The sequence below is a fragment of the Microcaecilia unicolor genome, chromosome 5 (genome assembly GCF_901765095.1).
Source record: "Microcaecilia unicolor chromosome 5, aMicUni1.1, whole genome shotgun sequence".
Lineage (NCBI taxonomy): Eukaryota > Metazoa > Chordata > Amphibia > Gymnophiona > Siphonopidae > Microcaecilia > Microcaecilia unicolor.
This window is the reverse complement of record NC_044035.1, coordinates 263,566,312-263,590,595: the sequence shown is the minus strand read 5'-3', so window position 1 is coordinate 263,590,595 and position 24,284 is coordinate 263,566,312.

Here is a 24,284-nt window from a genome sequence, read left to right as displayed (position 1 = left end):
CCTAACATCCCCCTTTTTCTTCCTGCCACAGTACCACCCTGCGTGGTTTAAATCTCTTTTATTACCTCCATCGAAGCGGCTGCATCAATGAAAGCCCTGCCCATCTCTAGCCTTCCTTTCATGAGTTCGTTCCCTCAGAGTCCCGCCCTCGCAGAAAGAGGAAATGACATCAGAAGGCGGGACTCTGAGGGAACGAACTCATGAAAGGAAGGCTAGAGACAGGCCGGGCTTTCAGTGACGCGGCCGCTTCGACGGAGATAATAAAAAAAGATTTAAACCCCCCCAGAGCGGCACGAGGCAGGTGCAGGCAAACGAGGGCTGTGGGAGGTGAGGTAAGCGGGGTAAGCATGGCTTGTGGCACCCTCCTGCCATGCTTACCTCATTTACCGGAACCGGCTCGCAATAAAAAATCTAACCGGCTCTTGTGAGCCGGCTCCAGTTTGCCTCATTGTTTTATTTTCCGTATTGGATTTGGCGGACCGACTGCCTTGCTGTTTTCTGAATACATGCTTTAGGAAATGCTTTCAAGTGTTGCCCAATCAAATTAAGTAGACCAATTCTTCACGTGTGAGGAGAAATTCAACGGCTGGAACACCATTAACGATTTGGGGCTCAGTTCCCATATGGTGGAAACCTTTACGAAATCTGAAGATCCCCAGACACATTAAAATATATGTATGGATCCATCACTAATATGGAAACTGATTTAAGAGATTGATTTATATAATTAATTAATATGTGTTTGGGAGATTGACAGTACTTCAAGTGTTGCCCAGCACACTGTACCATACATTCTATCCAACGAATTCTCTATATAGCGCCCAGATTTGAGCACCTAAATTTGCACATGATCCCAAGATGCACACGCAACTTGATTGGCTAATGAGTCATTAACAAGCAATAATTGGCCGCTATCAACTGATTGTTGACGTTACGGGACACCAATTAGGATCTGCACACAAATCTGGCTGCATACTATTTTATAACACATGGTGCCCGAGTCCCATCGTGTGGAACTTAAAAGGGGGTGTGACCATGGGAATGGCATGACGTGTCAGGGGCGTTCTAAAACATTATGTGCTTTGTTACAGAACACTGGGTCTCTGTGCCCAACTTGGGCACCAGCATTTACACCACGTTTCAGAGGCATAAGTCTAGTGCCCAAAGTTAAGGCGCAGGAATTGGAGCTAAGCTCAAGTCTATAAAGGGCATGCGCCCTTTACAGAATCACGCTTAGCACCAATTTTTTTCCAGCACCCATGTTTATAGAATCCAGCCTTATATGTGTCAGATTAATCCTAGCAACATGAGTAATATTGAAAAATCACCTTGTTTTGGCAACAGATAACCTCTCCTGAACAAAACCAGTCTGATCTGGACTCACTAATTGCTGCAACTGTTGTTCCAACCTGAGCCGGGGATTTTTTTGCAACACTTTCACTCCCCCCCCCCCCCCCCCCCCCCCCCGGTTTCTATATATGGCGCTTTCAGTTGTACACATAAATTTGCATATGCAACTTAATTGAATAATGAGTCAATCAGTGCCAATAACTGGGCAATAACAAGCAATTATTGGCACTAATTGGCAATAAATAGAATTTTTATGTGCATCTTTTTAGGTGTATTCTATGAAGAGGTGTGTGTAAATTCAAGTGCACAGACTCGAAAATGGGGCATGGCAATGGGAGGCGCATGAGTGGGCTGAGAGCATTCCTGCATTTTATCCATGCTGTTATAGAATTAGAGGGATCCGCATCTAATTTAGACACAGGGATTTACACTAGGTTTTCACAGATATAAACGGTAGCGCCTTAATGTAGTTGCAGTTCCCAGCACTATGTGCTATTCTATAAACTGTGTCTAACTTTAAATGTGGTTTATAGAACAGCGCTATTTTTCAGCATTATTTATAGAATCTAGTCCTTTATTTAATACATTTATAACTCGCCATCTAGGTAGGGTACAATAAAACACATAAAATATTACAAAGAAAACATACAAACATCCAATGCCCCAGAAAAGCCTGAAAACCCACCCCCTCATGCAAATGTTTTACAAAACAACCAGGTTTTTAACTGCTTCTTGAACTGGGACACAGAAGAAAGCTGGCGCATAGCCAAAGCAAGAGAATTCCACATACAAGGGACAGCTACAACAAAAACTCGATTCTGAATTTCCTCCAAACGCACTTGATAAAACAATGGGACAGCCATCAAATTCAAATCTTGAGACCGCAGTGCCCTGGCAGGACAATAAGTCTGCAAGCACTGCACCAAAGCCAATGGAGCAACAGCCTGATGCACCTGAAATACCAGCTGCAAAAGCTTAAGCTCAATATGCTGCACCACGGGCAATGTCTGAATTTATTAGCAACATAGGCCTATACAAATTATAGTCCATACTATCTGTTCCCTTTGTATGCATCTGTTACTGTTGCCTCAAGCAACCCACCCAGTGGACGATTCCCTTTGGAAATATCCATAGAGTGCTTAGTCACAGCCAAGACCAGCAGATGCAGTAACTGCTGCTAAAAATCCACCCGATAACCATTTAGCTCTAAATACTTCCTTCCTGGCACCACTTTAAATACAGCATGGAGACGAACATGACTGATCTTATCCCTCCTTCCCCCTCCAACCAAACTGTTCAGCTGAGAGTCCTGGCAAAGTCATCCTGCATAAGAAACCTGTAAGAAAATCACTAACTGGAAGCTCCTCCTGTACATAAAGAGGCAAAGTGCCTTTGAAATGCCTTCTTAATCCCTTAGGGGGGGGTCTTTTACAAAGCCACGCTAGCGTTTTTAGCTCACGGTAAAAATCAGCTGGTGGCAAACGCCAAGATGCCCATTATGTTCCTATGGGTGTCTCAGCATTTACCACCAGCTGAATTTTACCATGAGCTAAAAACACTAGAGCGGCCTCGTAAAAGGCCCCCTAAAGTATCAAGGTTCAAGGAGATCCATTAAGCAGAGATCCAATAAGGAACTCCAACCAATTAAAGGAAAAGTATCTTAACGTATGCACCCATCAGCTGCTGTAACCTACAAGATGAAGATGCTTGTATATTTCTTCTGTGCCACCATAGCCAATAAAGCTCCTGCTTTATTCCCATGATCATAGAACTTTTGCTCCATATATCTCATATTACCTTCAGTCCTATCAATCTCAAGGCTCTCGGGCTTTACCAGAGTTTTATAAACCTGGGCAGGTCAGAGTGTTTTATGCTGCTTCTCTAATTCTTAAATCCCTAATTACAGCCAGCGCAGTTCTGTTAGCATAACCTGAATAAGCAATAATCTTACCCCTGCCCTCATCACTGCTTTCAAAGCTTTCCATTAGCTCAAAGAACTATTTTCTGGGAATTAAATACACCTCCAGAGCATTACATATCAAATTTTGAAACTGCTTACTACCATGATAAGACAAATTAAGCCTCCATGAACCTCCATGAACTAGCTCCCAAATTCTGAAAAGACATTACTATAGGGCATTGAACGAAAATGGGAAACATCAAAATATTTACACCATACACATCGGTCATTAATTCAGGATAGTATAAGAAAATCTACTTAACTGTATGACTAAAGTCTTTCAGAAAAACATGTATAGGTTCCCTGTCTGCAATACAACCTGCCAGTTCTATGGATGCTGTGGGTGCTTGAACACCCCCAATACTGAGCAAGCTCCTATAGTGTGACCAGCGAGCATTCACTTGCATTGAGTTCAGCACCCCCAATCATTTTGAAAAGTTGACTCCTATGCTGCAACTTATAATTTTTAATAAGTTCACTTAACTCCAGCACAGCTTCCCATGCCCCCGGGAGACAAGATAACCTGTCTTGCTGTGGGGACAAACAGGCATTCCAGTCCCTGTCTATCCATAATGGAGTATCGGAAAATATCCAAAGAACTTGAGCAAATTGACTAAAGAGCATTCTCTGCCCACTACTGGATGCATAAATGCCTGCCAGCATACCAGAATACATGCTTGAATTGGTTGATTTACCACCTAAAACAGAACCAGTTCATCACGATCTTATCTGAACTTACATTACCCAGACTGCAATTGCTTAAAGTATAAATCAATTTATGCCTCAAACTTCACTTACATTGGCACTCAACTGTGGAACGCCTTACCCAAATTAACAAAAACTACCCAGAACTACCTAAACTTTAGGAAATCATTGAAAACAGTATTGTTCAAGAAGGCTTACTCCCCAGGTTCAACATAATCAGAATTATCCCTTACTATTATAAGATCCAATAGACTCTAATTACATCTTATCTCTCTATATAAAACGCACCTCCAACGTTCGAATGAAGGCTCTGTTACCCAAAAGTGAAGGGGGTGAGATCGCATTGTGTCTGCCCCGCCCACGCGTCAAACGTGATGACGTCGAGGGCGGAGCAATGACACTCATCCAATCGCAACGCTCAGCAGCGAAGCGTCAGGGAAGGAGGCGGAGCTCTCAACGTCTAGCCTTCCCTTCGCTGTGTTCCGCCTTCTTCTGACGTCAAGGATGACGTCAAAAGAAGGCGGAACACAGCGAAGGGAAACCTAGACGTCGGGAGCACCGCCTCCTTCCCTGACGCTTCGCTGCCGGAAACGCCACGGAGGTACATTTAAAAACAAGAAAAAAAAATAAAAACCATGTTGGGGGGAGCGAAGAGGGTGGCCACAAAAGAAAAACAATGGGAGCGGGAGGGCACGGGAGAAACGACACCATGGATGCGAAGGGGGGGGAAGAAGAGGGCGGCCCAGGCTGGGACATGGGAGAGAGAGGAGCATGGATGGGCATGGATTGGGAGGGCAGGGCTCAGGGAGAGAGGGCAATTGCTGGAAAGGGATGAATGGAGGGGGCAGGGGACAGAGGAGCATGGATGGGCATGGATTGGGAGGGCAGGGCTCAGGGAGAGAGGGCAATTGCTGGAAAGGGATGAATGGAGGGGGCAGGGGACAGAGGAGCATGGATGGGCATGAATTGGGAGGGCAGGACTCAGGGAGAGAGGGAAATTGCTGGATAGGGATGAATAGAGGGGACAGATGGGCATGGATGGATATGGATTGCAGGGCAGGCCTCAGGGAGACAGGGCAATTGCTGGATAGGGAAAAATGGAGGGGCCAGGTGACAGATGAGCATGGATGGGCATGGATTGGAAAGGCAGGACTCAGGGAGACGGGAATTGCTGAATAGGGATGAATGGAGGGGACAGATGGCCATGGATGGATATGGATTGCAGGGCAGGCCTCAGGCAGAGAGGGGAAATGCTGGATAGGGAAAAATGGAGGGGCCAGGTGACAGATGAGCATGGATGGGCATGGATTGGAAGGGCAGGACTCAGGGAGAGGGGAATTGCTGGATAGGGATGAATGGAGGGCACAGATGGCCATGGATGCATATGGATTGCAGGGCAGGCCTCAGGCAGAGAGGGGAATTGCTGGATACGGATGAATGGAGGGGCCAGGTGAAAGAGGAGCATGGATTGGAAGGGCAGGACTCAGGGAGAGGGGAATTGCTGGATAGGGATGAATGGAGGGGACAGATGGCCATGGATGGATATGGATTGCAGGGCAGGCCTCAGGCAGAGAGGGGAATTGCTGGATAGGGATGAATGGAGGGGCCAGGTGAAAGAAGAGCATGGATTGGAAGGGCAGGACTCAGGGAGAGGGGAATTGCTGCATAGGGATGAATGGAGGGGACAGATGGCCATGGATGGATATGGATTGCAGGGCAGGCCTCAGGCAGAGAGGGGAAATGCTGGATAGGGAAAAATGCAGGGGCCAGGTGACAAAGGAGCATGGATGGGCATGGATTGGAAGGGCAGGACTCATGGAGAGGGGAATTGCTGGATAGGGATGAATGGAGGGGACAGATGGCCATGGATGCATATGGATTGCAGGGCAGGCCTCAGGGAGACAGCGGAATTGCTGGATAGGGATGAATGGAGGGGCCAGGTGACAGAGGAGCATGGATTGGACGATTGGTTATTGGACAGAAAACAGAGGGTATGGTTAAATGGTCATTTTTCTCAATGGAGAAGGGTGAACAGTGGAGTGCTGCAGGGATCGATACTGGGGCCGGTGCTATTTAACATATCCTATATAATAAAAAGCACCTCCAACATTCTGACGCTGACTCTGTGGCAGTGTAGGGTTCGTAAGTGTGTAGTTCAGCGTTTCATTGGCTCTCACTGTCCCCGCCCTTACGTCGAGGAAACGGAATGCTGCAAGTTGCCAAGCAAACAAACGCAATGTTACAGGAACAAAGAACCAATCACACAGAACGGAACTTGTAGGAAGGAAGTGGAGTGGATGGAATCTCTAACAAACAATCATATACAGGGAGGTACGAACATCAGTGGAGGCAAGTGCACAGAACGGAAGGGAAGACAAGCATTTAATCACTTTGTCACTAACACACACACACACAAACACACAGACATCACACACACACACACACACACAAACACACAGACATCACTCACACACACACACACACACACTCAATCACTCTGTGTATCTCTCTCTTACACTGTCTGTAAAACACACTGTCACTCTCAGTCTCTCACATGGGCAACTGTATGTTGCATTCTCACGAGTAAGGAGCTCTTCTGATGTGATTGTTAAACTGATTGAAGGGCCTGAACAAGGAAAGCTTTTACCACATTGTAACACAGTTTACACAAAAACTATTGTATATAAAGAAATCTTACACATGTAAACAACAATTATATTCAGAATACAACCGTGGAAACATTAATGGCAGGAACTCATTACATTGCTAGCGCCCGTTTCATTGCGTTAAGAAACGGGCCTTTTTTACTAGTCTTTCATATTTACTACTGATTAATTGTTATTCATATCCTACTTCAATACCCATCACTGTTTAACTGTTATTTTTTATTCTGCTCAATTTGAAAAATTGTACTTCTTGCATTGTAACTTACTACAATATTTTTGTAAGCCACTTTGAGCCTGCTATCAGTGGGAAAAGGTGGGATACAAATGTGATAGATAAATAAATAAACTTCTGAGTCAGTGTTTCTTCAATTATAGTTCACAGTTCATTTTTATTTGATATGCTGCCAATCATAAAATTATCCAGGTGGTTTACAAGAGAGAGAAAAAAAGAAAATGTTGATAACAAGCGAGGGCCAATAAAAAGGTCTAATTTATATGATAAAGTTATTATAGAACTAAATATATCAATAATATATTATCTACATGGAATAAAATCCCATCGATAACTAGTTATCTCTGCAGGCTAATTGAAGTTAAACTAACAGAGCTTACAAGTATACTAAGTAGACACAAAAGAAGGGGAGGGAAGTGAAACATCATACCACAGTGAAGACAAGGGAAGCTGCCACCAGAAATTACCTTGAGGTCGAAGCCCAAGAACCTTTAGGGGGGGATTCATCAAGCAGCATTGGGGACTTAACGTGCGTTAATTAGCCGTTAACACAACTTAAAGGGCCCTAATGCCACTTGACTTAAAATGCCATGGCAATAGTTAAGTTGCTGCAGGTTAGTTAGTTATGAGGTGCAAAATATGCAAATGCATGGTTTGCATATCATTACTATGCAAATACCCTAATGTGACTTGTGATGATACACCATTTTACGTTAGGAACCAAAATCCATGGTAAAATAACCCCAGCTTTTTGCTGGGGTTATTTTACCGCTTGGAAGCATCGGGTCACAAAGTCATGGCCCAATTGTCCTGGGCTGCAGAGAGAGGGTCCCCCAAGTGCTGCCTGCAGCCTCCCTATATAAAATCTCTCATCCCAGCCACCATCCCCCCAAGGGCTACCTGTTAAACAACACTGGTGGTTCAGGGGATCAGAGGGTCTTCAAGTAGGAGTGAAGCCCAGTTGCTCCTGTCCTGCCCGAAGACCCTCAGCCCCCCCCCCCCCCGACCACCAATGCAGTTTAACAGGTAGCCGTGCGGGGGGGTATTTTAGATGGAGGACTGAAGGCAGGATTGGGGAGGATCCTTTCCATGAGGTCCAGGAGAATTGAGCCATGACTTTGTGGCTCGATGCTCCCAGGCCGCAGGAATAACGCTGCTGGCGATGTGGCTCACAAGCAGTGTTACTCTTGTAAGGAGGGATTCAGCAACCTGCAGCAGGTTGCTGAATCCCACAGAGAATCATGGTACGGTAAAGGGTGATCTTTAACTACACCTTCATGAATCCCCTTCTTAATCAATGAGGAGCGCCATAGAGTAATAAAAGGATGCTTCTGAGCAGATGCAGAGGGGAAGAGCGTTACAATGTATGGGCATTACAACACTAAAACAGGCATGTCATGTATGGCGCAATCGTATCTTTGTGTAGCGAGGAACAACCAACAAAGTTTATTGAGATGAACGCAATGAATGAGAGGGGGCATAGGGAATCAGCAAATTGAAGAGGAACTGAGGTGCGCTCGGGAATACAAAGCCTGATGTGTAATCGTATCTTGAATGAGATGTGAAAAGAAACAAGCAACCAATGTTTACTCTGGAAGAGTATGGTAACCTGAACCTATTTCTTAGAACTTCGTAAAACAAACTGGCCGTCTAAAACAGAATATGACACTATATAAACTATAAGCTGCTACTCCTAGTTTTTAAAATCAATTCCATTGGGGAACTGGGTTTCTTTTCCCAGCTGACACCCTATATCCCTTCAAGATCACTCAGGTCCTCAGCACAGTATTTCTTGATAGTCCCCACTTTAAGAGAGCTCACCCATGACAAGATCAGACATTCCATTTTCTCAATACAGGGCCCCGATTTCTGTAATAAGCTACTGGAGCACCTAAGGCTGCAGCCATCCCTAGATTGGTTTAAGACGGACCTAAAAACTTTTCTCTTTATAGATGCCTTCAGTTGAGTTCCTATTTTACCTCCAGCAGGCACTGGCTGCAAAATAATCCAACAACAGATCAACTAATCCTTGTGTGCTTTCCCTTCTCCTCTGTCCTATCATATCATAAAAAAATTTTCGGTATATTAAAAGCAGGAAGCCAGCAAAAGAATCGGTTGGGCCGCTGGATGACCGAGGGGTAAAAGGGGTGATCAAGGAAGACAAAGACATAGCGGAGAGACTGAATGAATTCTTTGCTTCGGTCTTCACCGAGGAAGATTTGGGTGGGATACCGGTGTCGGAAATGGTATTTCAAGCGGACGAGTCGGAGAAACTTACTGACTTCACGGTAAACCTGGAGGACGTAATGGGGCAGTTCAGCAAACTGAAGAGTAGCAAATCTCCTGGACCGGATGGTATTCATCCTAGAGTACTGATAGAACTGAAAAATGAGCTTGCGGAGCTACTGCTAGTGATATGCAACTTATCCTTAAAATCGAGCGTGGTACCGGAAGATTGGAGGGTGGCCAATGTAACACCAATTTTTTAAAAAGGTTCCAGGGGAGATCCGGGAAATTATAGACCGGTGAGTCTGACGTCAGTGCCGGGGAAAATGGTAGAGGCTATTATTAAAAACAAAATTACAGAGCACATCCGAGAACATGGATTACTGAGACCGAGTCAGCACGGCTTTTGTGTGGAGAAATCTTGCCTGACCAATTTACTTCAATTCTTTGAAGGAGTAAACAAACATGTGGACAAAGGGGAACCGGTTGATATTGTGTATCTGGATTTCCAAAAGGCGTTTGACAAGGTACCTCATGAAAGGCTACAGAGGAAATTGGAGGGTCATGGGATAGGAGGAAATGTCCTATTGTGGATTAAAAACTGGTTGAAGGATAGGAAACAGAGAGTGGGGTTAAATGGGCAGTATTCACAATGGAGAAGGGTAGTTAGTGGGGTTCCTCAGGGGTCTGTGCTAGGACCGCTGCTTTTTAATATATTTATAAATGATTTAGAGATGGGAGTAACTAGCGAGGTAATTAAATTTGCTGATGACACAAAGTTATTCAAAGTTGTTAAATCGCGACAGGATTGTGAAAAATTACAAGAGGACCTTACGAGACTGGGAGACTGGGCGGCTAAATGGCAGATGACGTTTAATGTGAGCAAGTGCAAGGTGATGCATGTGGGAAAAAAGAACCCGAATTATAGCTACGTCATGCAAGGTTCCACGTTAGGAGTTACGGACCAAGAAAGGGATCTGGGTGTCGTCGTCCATAATACACTGAAACCTTCTGCTCAGTGTGCTGCTGCGGCTAGGAAAGCGAATAGAATGTTGGGTATTATTAGGAAAGGTATGGAAAACAGGTGTGAGGATGTTTTAATGCCGTTGCATCGCTCCATGCTGCGACCGCACCTTGAGTATTGTGTTCAATTCTGGTCGCCGCATCTCAAGAAAGATATAGTAGAATTGGAAAAGGTGCAGAGAAGGGCGACTAAAATGATAGCGGGGATGGGACGACTTCCCTATGAAGAAAGATTAAGGAGGCTAGGGCTATTCAGCTTGGAGAAGAGACGGCTGAGGGGAGACATGATAGAGGTATATAAAATAATGAGTGGAGTGGAACAGGTGGATGTGAAGCGTCTGTTCACGCTTTCCAAAAATACTAGGACTAGGGGGCATGCGATGAAACTACAGTGTAGTAAATTTAAAACAAATCGGAGAAAATGTTTCTTCACCCAACGTATAATTAAACTCTGGAATTCGTTGCTGGAGAAAGTGGTGAAGGCGGTTAGCTTAGCAGATTTTAAAAAGGGGTTGGACGGTTTCCTAAAGGACAAGTCCATAAACCGCTACTAAATGGACTTGGGAAAAATCCACAATTCCAGGAATAACATGTATAGAATGTTTGTACGTTTGGGAAGCTTGCCAGGTGCCCTTGGCCTGGATTGGCCGCTGTCGTGGACAGGATGCTGGGCTCGATGGACCCTTGGTCTTTTCCCAGTATGGCATTACTTATGTACTTATATGTACTTATGTACTAACCACTGTAGTTCTCCATCATGCCTTTCTTTCTACAATACTCTCTCTCTATCATTTAGCCTGTAAACCACCCAGATGGCACTGCCGATGGGCAGGTTAGTAAGTTATAAATAAACTTGAAACTTGAAAATAAACTTGAATACAGCAGTAATTTATGCAGCAGAATACATACTGCTTTATTTCTAATATTAACATAGGAACTAAAAGCCTGTCCAACCTACTTTCTAACTAAATTGTGTTCAGCCTTCTTAAGGTGCATTTTTATGAAATTTGCTACATGTGTACAATGTGCCTTAAAGAAATTAAGGATTTCTTTCTACTTGACTGGGGTGGAAATGCCCTTCACATTAATGAAAATATTTGGTTCGGCTACCATCCTGTGCTGTATGGGTAAAATATCCAGTAACTTTTGACCAAGCATCCCCATTGCTGGCCCCTTCCACTACTGACTTGACTCTGTTGACCACTGGATTTCATGTCCTGGAACTCGACCCAAAGCAATGAAGCCACTAGCAGCATTCATCCTCCCATGAACTGATATTTATTTATTTTTATTTTTGTTACATTTGTACCCCGCGCTTTCCCACTCATGGCAGGCTCAATGCGGCTTACATGGGGCAATGGAGAGTTAAGTGACTTGCCCAGAGTCACAAGGAGCTGCCTGTGCCTGAAGTGGGAATCGAACTCAGTTCCTCAGGACCAAAGTCTACCACCCTAACCACTAGGCCACTCCTCCACTGATATACTGTATATACCTGGCATTTTCCAGGTTTTATAGCCTCCTACACTCCCAAATTTTAGAATAACACTATCAACCACACAGAGTACGAACAACCTAGCCAACTTTCTGGACAGACTGGATGAACCATGCTGTTCTTTATCTACCATTATTTACTATGTTACTGTCCCCCAGATTCTCTATAGGTCACCCAGATTTGGGCGCGGATCCCCAGCACATAAACTAATTAGTCAATTAGGTTCTAACAATCAATTGTTGGAGTTAACAAGCACTTAATTGGAACTAGAAAGGAGTGCTGCAAGGATCTGTACTGGGACAGTACTATTTAGCATATTTTATAAATGATTTGGAAATGGAAATGATGAGCGAGGTGATTAAATTTGCAGATGACATTAAACTATTCAAGGTTGTTAAAACACATGGCAGACTGTGAAAAATTGCAGGAAGACATGAAATTGGAAGACACCGCATCCAAATGACAGATGAAATTTAATGTGGACAAATGCAAAGTGAAGTACATTGGGAAGAATAATCTGAATCAGTTACCTGATGCTAGGGTCCACCTTGGGGAGTCAGCACCCAAGAAAAAGATCAAGGTGTCGTTGTAGACAATACGCTGAAATCTTCTGCCCAATGTGCGGCAGTGGCCAAAGAAACAAACAGGATGCTAGAAATTATTAGGAAAGGGATGGTAAATAAGACTGAGAATACTATAATGCCTCTGTATCGCTCCATGGTGCAAACTCACCTACAGTATTGTGTTCAGTTCTGGTCGCCGTATCTCAAAAAAGATATAGTGGAATTAGAAAAGGTTCAAAGAAAAGCAACCAAAGTGGTAAAGGGGATGGAACTCCTCTCATATGACGAAAGGCTAAAGAAGTTAGGGCTATTCAGCTTGGAAAAGAGATGGCTGAGGGGAGATATGACTGAGGTCTACAAAATCCTGAGTAGTGTAGAACAAGTAAAAGTGAATCAAATTTTTTTCCTCTTTCAAAAACTACAAAGACTAGGGGACATTCAATGAAGTTACATGGAAATACTTTTAAAACCAAATAAGAGAAAATATTTTTTCACTCAACTAATAGTTAAGCTCTGGAACTTTTTGCTGAATGATGTAGTAACAGTGGTTAGCATATCTGGGTTTTTAAAAAAGTCCATAGTCTGCTATTGAGTCAGATATCCTTCTGCCATGTCCTGCTCTCTCTACTGCAACTTCCTGTTTTTACACTAAGCAGGAAGTTGCAGTAGAGAGGGCGGGTTGCAACAGGAGGAAAAATACAAGCACGCAGCTATGGAATGCACTACCACTTGACGTGAAAAAATGCGTGACCAACCAACTTTCGGAAATTACTGAAGACCTGCCTCTTCAACAAGGCATACCGTAACGATCCATCCTATGATCTTTAATGCAATACCACTTTATTTCTTATTCCGAATATGATCCCTTTATACTTGATTGCCTAATATACTATGTCACTCATGATCTTTATGTAATACCACTTGTATCTTTCACTCTGGAATGGTGATCGCCATGACAGAACAATGTAAGGCACATTGAACCTGCAAATAGGTGGGAAAATATGGGATACAAATGCAGCAAATAAATAAAATAAATAAATAAATATGGGGAAGCCAGTGCTTGCCCTGGGATTGGTAAGCATGGAATGTTGCTACTATTTGGGTTTCGGTCTGGTACTTGTGATCTGGATTGGCCACTGTTGGAAGCAGGATACTGGGCTAGATGGACCATTGGTCTGACCCAGTATGGCTATTCTTATGTTCTTAATTAGGAGTCCTATACCCTTTCCTATAACATGCACACCTAAATTTCATAGCATGCAACTATAAAGGGAGTGTGGTCACGGGAGAGACATGGGTGTTCACAAAATTTAGGCATGATGTTATAGAATACCTACATTTGCACATCTAACTGCCATTAGTTGGGCATCAGCATTTACAGCAGCCGTTGGCAGGTGTAAGTCCTCGCACCCAAAGTTAGGCATGAAATTACATTAAGCTAGTATCCTGTAAAGGGCGCTCTCTGGAGAGTACACTTTACAGAATACTAGCTTAGAGTGGATCATCCCAGCGCCTAACTTTGAATCCATTAATTGGATTCACCTCATGTTATTAACCCAATGAAATATACAACTGCCTCCCACTGACAAAAACTCCACTACAAATTTACTGAAAATATCATCCTATACCACCCACAGGCATCCACATCAGGGATTGGGGGGGGGGGGGGGGGTTGGGGAGGAAAGCCCTACTGACTCTACAAGTACCACATAGGATAAATCTCAGAATGCAGCTACAAATGGAGCATGCCCAAAAGAAAGACAACTCATGCTCCCAACTTCCGATAAAAACCCTTTAACCCGACACCCAACAATAAGCCCCTCCAACATAGCCCAATCCCACAGTCCTACGCCTCCATCCACTCACCTTCCACCAACACAACAACCAAAACCACCCAACCTCAACTGCCCAGCCAAAGTCACCATACTCATAAGTTGCACAACACAAACCCACAAGCAGCACACAAAACCAAAGTACAAAACACTACCATATCCCCTAAGGTCATTGTCCCCACTGCAGCTACTCTAAACAGCTACCAGACTATTGAAATGTCAATGCTGACAGCTCATTTAGAAGAAGAAAAGTGTAAGCATACACATTTACTGTAAGTAGCCACATGTCACCAAGCTTCTCACAGTCAACACAAGCAGTACCTGCATGAAAGCAAGACAGTCCTGACTCTGCCCCAGGCGAGAACCACAAAAAAGCCTCCGCATCCTTTGAGGTGCAAAACAGATTATGTTTCTCCAATGTGATCAGTGTATAGCTTAGCTGGATACAACAGGGTGTGTTTTATCTCACACCTTTAGCTGTTATTTAACACCTTATAAAGTTTGAACCAAATGGTTCCTCTCTGCCAACACCAGCACCTGATGGGCCAAACCAATTTAAAATGGCTATGCTTGATCTGTACATTCAAAGCCACCAAAATGCAGAATAGCAGAAAGTAAACACAATCCGCTCTGTCAACAACCTCCGAATCCACAGTGTATTCCTCCACTGTCTATTTTCCGCATTCTCTTGTTGCTCACAGATTGCTTTCATTTACTATTCCATGTTCTCCAGCTTGTGGACCCTGTTAATGACTGCACTGTCAAAATAATTAATAGGTGGTTACACGGGATCCAGCCTCCTCTTGCACTATTGCAATGTAGAGGCAGCTTGTGCTATTGTGACCAACACTGCCCCTGACTGAACATCTAAACTGTCCATTAATGGAGAGGGAATATCCTGAGACCATTGTGCATGCATATTTCCCAAAAATGGTTCTAAAAGATAGATGCACTGAGCTCAAAAAGGTCTAGCAAATGGCCATTTTCGAACCAAAAAGTTGAACATTTTTCTGGTTTGAAAATTGTTTGGCAAAACATCCAAAATCAGATGATGTCATATCAAAAATGTCCCTCCACATGTGTAAACAGGGCCAGCTTTAGGGTACGGTGAATAGGATGGTCACCATATCACAAGGGACACCACCAGGTACATGCAAACGTTGCACAGCTTCCTACCGACCCAACCTCTCTCTTACATCCCAACTATACTCAACCCTGGTGCACCCAACTCACTGTCCCTCTATGGAGGGGAGGACATTGTCCACCCTTCTGGTGAGGGTGAAAACCATTCAAGAGAAGCATTGTGTGCAAGTCCTTTGGAAAAAAACACATTAATAGCAGTAGAGACTAAAATGAGTGTTACAGGTACAGAGATGGGAAAAAAGGTGTTCCCCCTCCTGATTTCAGACCTGCCAAGGGGTCCCAATTTTTGAGAGGGAGATTTTTAATACATGCCCCCAGCCCTGCCCCATTCTTCCTTGGCTCCACCCACTCTATATCTTGGCTCCACCCCCTGGCACACCTCAGTCCCACGGCCATTCCAGAAAATATTTTATTTACACCAGTGATAGCAGGGATGGGTAAGAGAGAGAGTTTCAGTCCACTCTATTACACCCCTATCCAGCATGTATTCCCCCCCCAGGGACATATTGCAAGGGGGCCTTGGCCCCCTCACTTTGAGCTTAAGCCCACTCCAAACTTGTGGCACTGGTTTATTATCAACCAGATAGAGATAAGAGTTTTCAGTTTTGGTACTGTATAAGTCATCACAAAAACAAAATATAAGAAAACCAACGGACTGCATTCGGGGCTTATAGCCCATTTAGTTATATTTAAACATAAGAGATCTGCATGAAACAAAATATTTATTTTTGACTTATAAAACCACTTGTCCCTGAAACATGTTCAAAACAGAATAATCAGTTTGAGAATCTAAAATGTAAACTTCTACAGAACAGATGCAGATGTGATTCCATGTGCCCCAATGAAAGGAGAGCTTAATTTTACTTCCATTTAATTTCAGTATCTTCCATCTTTATAAAACCAGGCTTCCCAAGGCAGATTACAATAGTTAAGATGAACCCATCAAGAAACAGGATATCCTCACTGAAATTTGGCCATCAGTATTGTATAGAACAGTGTAGAAAAATGAGCACAAAATACAGTTTATAACTGCTGTTTCTCTACCAGCTGCAATAACTTTTTAAGCTCTTTTAGTGATACTCAATTGTTATTTCTCCCATCTTCCTCCCTCAACCTTCTTCCCCTGAGTCTATTTTTAATTTGTTTCAAAACTTGCCGGTGGCGGCAGCAGAGGATTACCTAGTCTTGCCTCAGGCCCACCCAGTCAGCAGTCCATGAGGCCCCCAAAACTCTTCAGTGGCGGCGCCTCACTACTCTGTCTCCCTCTTCTCCACTCATGGCCTGGCATCTGCCAGTCTCTCTATGGACCCCCCCCCCCCCGGCCTATCTGAGAGCTATGGCCAGTGACAATTCCTTTAGGCATCTTGCGCTGGCCCTGCAAGCTTCTATCATGTCCTACCCTCAATGATGTCACTTCTTGTTTCTTTGGAAGGAATGTGGTAGAGAGAAGCCTGCAGGGCCGGCGCAGGTTGCCTATTGGAATTGTGACAGGCAACGGCTCTGAGGTAGGACTGGGGGAAGGGGTTCAGAGAGAAACAGGCAGATGTCAAGTCATTAAAAAAAACACTATATTGAATGTATGTACAGGGGTAGGGGTGGGGGTGTGCATGGCCCACCCAGGTTAACTCTGGGCACACCCAAAATGGCAGGTCTGCCTATGCCCCTAGGCGGCAGCAATTCACAGGCGCTGCCCTGCAGCCGGCTGACATCTTCTCTCTCTGCTGCATGGCCCGCCCCAGCGGAAACAGGAAGTTACCTCATAGAGGGCGGGCCACCGCAGTATAGAGAGAATGTCAGGCTGGCAGCAGGGCAGCACCTATGAATCGCTGCCACCACCTGGTAAGTTTTGAAGCAAATTAAACGTAGCACTCAAGGGAAGAGGGTTGAGGGAGGGAAGAAGGTAAAGAAGAGATGCCGGTCCGTGGGGGGCAGGGGCGGGATTGCAGCAGGAAGGGAAAGATGCCGGAGGAGTGCAGCAGACTCAGTGCCTCACAGGAATGACTTTCCCACTTTGGCGGGAGTGCGGGAGATGACCCACCAAAGCGGGAGTCTCCCGCTCAATGCGGAAAACTTGGCAGGTCTGTGATTTCCCATACTATTGCATATATGTCACATTGAATGATTTCTGATCTTTAAACAAAATGTAATATTAGACAAAGTGCTATAGAGAAAGAGTCAAAAGTGGAACTCTTTGGACAACACAGGTCCTAATAAGTCTGGTGTAAAGGGAATGCAGCACTGCACAGTAAGAACATCATACCATTAGTCAAAACATGGTAGCAATTGTGTGATGGTGTGGTGATGCTTTGCTGCCTCAGGACCTGAAAATTGTGCCATTATTGAAAGAACCATGAATTTTGCACTGTGCCACAAAATTCTTAAGGAAAACGTCTAGTCAGTGAGAAGTAGCTAGGTTGACTGCCACCCATGGCAGGTCACCGCTATGCCCCCCCATCACCCCCCCCTACTGCATCATTCTCACCACCTGGGGTGTACAGAGCAGTCGCACTCCACCAGTCCCCTGCCCCAGAACAGGAAGTAACGTCAGAGGGGGCAGGGAACCAGAGGAGCTGATAGCCGTGCGACTGCTCCATACAGCCCCTTGCTGCCTGCACCCGGAACAGACCGCCCCACCCTTGGTACACTAGAGCATCTAGTCACCTGTCCGAGAGCTGAAGCTGAAACATAATTGGGTTATTCAGCAAAACAATGATCCAAAACACAAAAGCAAGCCTACATCTGAATGGCTGAGGAGTTTTGGATTGGCCTAGTCAAAGTCCTGACTTGAATCCGAGTTGGTGCGGCAGGACCTGAAACGAACAGTTCACGCACAAAAACCTGAATCAGAGCAGTTCTGCAAGGAAGAGTGGGCTAAGATTCCTTAACGGTGATGTCAAAGACTGATATCAAATTTTAGGAAGCATTGGGTTGCAATTATTGCTGCTAAAGGTGGTATTACCAGTTATTAAGTTTAGGCAGCAGTTACTTTTTCACATGAGTGATATGGGTGTTGGATAGCTTTGTTCCTTAAAATACATGAAGTAATATTGTAAAAAATGTGTTACATGTTTACTCAGGTTCCCTTTGTCTAACATCACATTTTGTTTAAAGATCAAAAACATTCAATGTAACATACGTGCATCAATACTAGGGGAAATCAGATGGTGGAGAAAAAAAATTCATATCACTGTTTAAGGATGGCAAGGCAAGTCAGTGAAAGATTCCTAACATGTTTCTATTATATGGCAAATGTTGTCTGATAAAGGGTAGAGGGTCAGAGATGCTACATATTTTTCATAGATACCAAATGGGGGAAAATGAGCTGGTATGTCCGGCCTCTAGAGTTATTTGTGCAAACATAATATTTAAAACCTATAGATACTGACAGCACAAATTCAACAATGGCAGCCATCTAACAAGGGGATCTCCCTATGTTTGATCTTTTATGATGTGGGAGAGGGGAAATGAGGTATTGTTTTCAAAAATGTCTTTAAAAAAATATATGGTTTTGTTTTCTTCACCAATCCTGTTCCTTTAAATAACCTTAATGAAAATTGGAAAGATAGCAGCAAAACTATTCCTGTGTCCTCAAGTATGGATTTCTCCACTTCCTGTTTAAGATGCAAATCTCTGTGTTTCACTCTTCAGGGAAAAGTAAGAAGGCAGTACCCAAGGAGCCAAAGGTCCTTATTCAATAAAGATATTCTCTATAGACACAGAATGAGAAATGGTGCTTTTTAGTGCTTTCCAGCTCTATGTACTAATACAGTGGTTAAAGCCATTTGTCCATCTATCAGCACCATAAGCTGCTGAGGACAAGGTTAACCATGGGCCTGGCACCTGCCCTACTGAAAATTCTCTCTAATATTGGGGAAGTAATTTTTAATAAGGCAGATTTTGAAAAGTGCTCCAAATCTATGGGCAGTACACAAATGCTTTGTTAATAAGGTTCACAAGTTTGAACTTAACCTATTTCCCCTGCTGTTATCCCACAACATTGCACTCCTGCCATGTACTATCATTGGCGGTAATTTTCTAAAGAAGCCGCCACCTTCCACTCCATCTGCAAATAGGGAAATGGAAGCAAGTTCCAAAATGTTCCAGGTCCATGACAAAAGATACTTGGAAGGGTGGGATTTAAATAATGGGTGCCCATAAGTAACCCGATCTTACTGTCCTGTTGCTGCTGGACTGAGACATGGGCTGCCCAACTTTGGTAATAAAATGTCTACAAGCCTTCAAACACTGACAGGCCCCCCTTGACACCCCAATCGCTTCTCCTGCCTAAGCTTCCTGTAACCCTGGGAATCTGTGCAAAGGGTAGGACTTCTCATTGCATGCTGAACTTTGTTACTGGAGTTCAGGGCTGCCAAATTACCCAGTTCCGGGATGATGATTTTAGATCGGTCCTGGGTTTCTAACAATCCCATTCTGACACAATCGGCCCTGGGTTTCAAACAACCCCATTCTGACACTGTATGAGACCTGAAACTCTGATTTCGAATACCACACTGCTGCATGTTCAAAACCAGGATTACCAAAACTCTTCCTGGAACTGGGTAGCTTGGCAGCTCTGTAAGTGTCTGCTGTGGAGCAATGGAAGATGCCTTAGTACCTATCAAAATCTGGCAGAAGAGACCTTACCTATACTTAAATGTAGATTTGGTGACCTGACCAAACAGAAGATCACCACTAACCATCACACAAAATATTCCATATCGCCTACTGCCAAAAACACACACACAATATCATACAAAATGTCACTGCAGCAATAGTCCGGCAAGTACCCCTCCCTTGCAAGCTAATCATTTGCTAACTAACCCAATCCCCAGTGACATCCTCCCAGATTCGGGCCAGGTCTTATTCCGGGCCTATCCCAGCAGCCCGGTGCTGCTGATTGCGTATAAGGTCGTAGCACCCCTCCCCCCTCCGAGCTTGGGGACGGCGCTAGCAGTCTAATAATACCTTCATGCTGGTGCGCCCGTTGTAGGAGTATCTCGCAGAGTCTAAGCGATCCGTGCAACGTGCCGGTGCCAGAGCAGACAGTGGGGCTGTGTAGAAGAAGCCGGCGGGAATCTGATCTAGTGCTGCCGTTATTGGGAAGCAGCAGCCCCCCCCCCCCCCCCCCCCCCCCCTCTTTTTCTTCTTCCCACCCTCTGATTATGGTCTAGTGCCGGAGACTCAGTGGCAGCCGCCCGACTCTCTCTCTCTGAACTAGTGAGGGGCCGGCTTTAGTGCCGGGGAAGTCACAAAACTCCAGATCCCCCTTGGTGCGCGGACTTTACAGAAAGAGCCAATTTGAATAGAATTGCTGTCCGCTTTTGGTAAACGTGCAAGGGAAACTCATCGAAAGAGAGCGGATGAGAGCTCTTACTCACGCTTCGGAAATTCCCAGCTGCTCGGCCCTAGCTTGGTAGATTCCCTGACACTCAGCAAAACCAGGCCTGGAACCCAGGATATAGGACAGCAGCCAGACTTATAGTGATAGGTTTAACACAGTGAAAAATCGCCTATTTTCCTAAATATATGTATGTCATTCAAAGGAAAGATTTTGAAATAGCAAACTATTATGTTTTCACTCTTCTGTCCTGAGAGAGGGCAGTGTTTCATATCAGCCCTTTTTCTCCACTTCTAGAAACGATATCCAGCCCGCGATAATTAGCATTATATTTTCTTCAGAGTCATGCTAGTTAGACTGGTGCAGGATTGTCAGCAAGGGATAGTGAAGCAGTTAGTAAATGTGCTCAGTGTCGGTTCAGATAAAGACTGCAAGTTAAAATGGGTTTTTAACAGTAATTATATTTTTCCGTTCCGGTTCCGTTCATGGATTGGACAGCATGGCAGTTTAAGTGTAAACCTCTCTTTCCTACCCAGATTATCGTTGCAGCAAATTACCTTGTCATCCTAGCTGGTATTGTTTTTTAATGAAGTCTACAAAAGCTGAAAATCAATTTAATTTGACCTCTGGTCTTAAACACCATAAATCCGACTTCCATATCATCATGCTGATCAATCCATAGACTGGTGGGTTGTGTCCATCTACCAGCAGGTGGAGATAGAGAGCAATCCTTTTGCCTCCCTATATGTGGTCATGTGCTGCCGGAAACTCCCCAGTATGTTCTCTATCTCAGCAGGTGGTGGTCAAACACAGCAGCAGCTCTGGCTAGGCCTCCAAGCCTAATTTTTAGGTTTTGTTGAGTGCCTGGGGTTGAGGGCTCTTCTTGAGCAAGTGCAAACCTGGTGGTGCCAGGTCCCTCCTTTTCTCCCCCCTCCCGCTGGCTCCGTTTAAAAAAAAAAAAATTTTGGACGTCCTTAAGGGCGTTTATTTCGACGTTTATTTAAACGTTTATTCCATATCATCAAGCTGATCAATCCATAGACTGGTGGGTTGTGTCCATCTACCAGCAGGTGGAGATAGAGAGCAAACTTTTGCCTCCCTATATGTGGTCATGTGCTGCCGGAAACTCCCCAGTATGTTCTCTATCTCAGCAGGTGGTGGTCACACACAGCAGCAGCTCTGGCTAGGCCTCCAAGCCTAATCCTTAGGTTTTGTTGAGGCCTGGGGTTGAGGGCTCTTTTGAGCAAGTGCAAACCTGGTGGTGCCAGGTCCCTCCTTTTCTCCCCCCTCCCGCTGGCTCCGTTAAAAAAAAAAAAAATTTTAAACGTCCTAAAAGGCGTTTATTTCGACGTTTATTTAAACGTTCATTGCAGCTACTCACTGGGACACCAGTTCGTTACAGCTCGGAGCGGCAAGCAGGTAATTTTACCTTTTTATAGCGGGCAGGGGGTTCCCCGATTCTTCTCCTCGTGGCATATGGCGTCGGAGGGCGAGGGCGCAAAGGGTCGCTCCCCGGATCGCTGGAGCGCTTCTAAAGGGGATGCGGGGGTTTTACAGCCTGATTCGCCCTTGATGGGTGACAGCTTAGTGACCGATGAATGTCCCGGTCCTTCCTCCGGCGTGGCGGTTTTTCCCGCCATAAACGCCCATCCCCCGCTCCTCGCCTCCGCCATCTTGGCCGGCCACGCGGCTCGGACGGCTTCTTCGTGGGCCGCCCTTGAGGTTGGAGACAATGCCATGAACGCCCTTAATTTGGGCGACGGCACAAAAGCGGCTAAAGTTAAGCGCCGTTTTTTCCCGCGCGGCTCCTTCGCGGAGTGTCGCGCCGGACGCCATTTTGGATGCGCAGCATGTCTCTCCCCCGCTCGTGTGAGCGCCGGTTGAGGGTGCGTCTAGGGCTGTTGCCCAGGCTGCGGAAGTGCACAGTCTGGGGGGTTTCTCCCCCGAGTTTGTTTTGCTGCTGCATCAGGCTTTCCTCATGCAAAACGCTGCCCCTGCTCCCTCGTCTGGTAAAGAGGTTGAGGTTCCCAGAGGTAACGCCCTCGGGTTGATTCCCAGGCCTTGGAGGACTTTGTCCCCTCCGATGTAGATGAGGGCAGCGTGTCTGAGGTCTCCCAACGGTCCTTGCGGATTCCTTGGAGGAGATAGATCCCCGCTCGGATGGAGCGGATGACCCCTCTGCAGCGCGGCTTTTTAGCCCAGAGGATTTGCCCAACCTGTTGTTACAGGCCATGGACACTTTGAAGATTTCCTCTCCGGAGGACGTCTCTCCCTCAGCCCCTGTTGGCTCTGCCATTATGCTGGGGACGAAGCGCCCGCCTAGAACCTTCCACCTGCATGATGCCATGCACACCTTAATTTCGGCTCAATGGGATGTCCCGGAAGCGAGCCTTAAAGTGGCTAGGGCTATGTCCCGCCTCTATCCTTTGGCTGTGAGTGAACGTGAGGCCTATCTGTGGCCTACCGTGGATTCTTTAATCACTGCGGTGACTAAGAAAACGGCTTTGCCGGTGGAAGGTGGCACGGCCCTAAAGGACGCCCAAGACAGAAGATTGGAGGCGGCCTTAAGTTCGTCCTTTGAGGCAGCTGCTTTAAGTTTGCAGGCCTCTGTTTGCGGCTCCTATGTGGCCAGGGCGTGCCTGACTATGGTGCAGCGGGCTTCCCCCTCGGATCATTCCTTGAGGGCTGATTGGCCGGCCCTGGAATCGGGCTTAGCCTATTTGGCAGACTTGCTGTATGATGTCTTGAGAGCCTCAGCTAAAGGCATGGCTCAGACAGTCTCTGCGTGGCGGTGGCTTTGGCTGAAACATTGGTCTGCTGACCACGCCTCTAAATCCCGCCTGGCTAGATTGCCTTTTAAAGGCAAGCGGCTCTTTGGGGTCGAGCTGGACAAAATCGTGACCGATCTCGGCACGTCCAAGGGCAAGTAATTACCAGAGGTCAGGGCTCGGGCTAGTACTCGTCCCGGTACCTCCAGAGGACGGTTGCAGGAAGCCCGTCGGTACCCGCCCGGGGCAAGTCGGGTTCCTCTGCCCCCTCTTCCTTCAAGAGGAATTTCTCCCCCAAGCAGCATTCCTTTCGCAGAGACCGCCGTCCCGGAGGGGCTCCCTCCGGTCCTCCCCCAGGGTCTCGTACCCAATGACGGGGCCTTGGTCCACGCCCCAGTGCAGATTGGAGGACGGCTGTCCTCGTTTCGGGGCGAGTGGACCACAATAACTTCAGACGCGTGGGTGCTGGAAGTCATCAGAGACGGCTACAAGCTAGAGTTCTGCCGACCCTTAAGAGACGGGTTCGTACTCTCTCCCTGCAAGTCTCCGGTCAAGCTGTGGCAGTGCAGCAGACCTTGGACAATCTGATCCGCCTGGGCGCGGTCGTTCCGGTGCCAGAAAGTCAGCTTGGCAAGGGACGTTACTCCATTTACTTTGTGGTACCAAAGAAAGGAGGTTCTGTCCGGCCTATCCTCGACCTCAAAGGGGTCAATCGGGCCTTGAAAGTGCGGCACTTTCGCATGGAGACTCTCCGCTCTGTTATAGCGGCAGTGAAGGCAGGAGAGTTCTTGTCCTCCTTGGACATCAAGGAAGCGTATCTGCATATTCCCATCTGGCCTCCTCATCAACGCTTTCTGCGTTTTGCAGTCCTGGGACGACACTTCCAGTTCAGAGCCCTCCCATTCGGGTTGGCTACTGCTCCGTGGACCTTTTCCAAAGTAATGGTGGTCATTGCGGCCTTCCTACGAAAGGAAGGGGTACAAGTC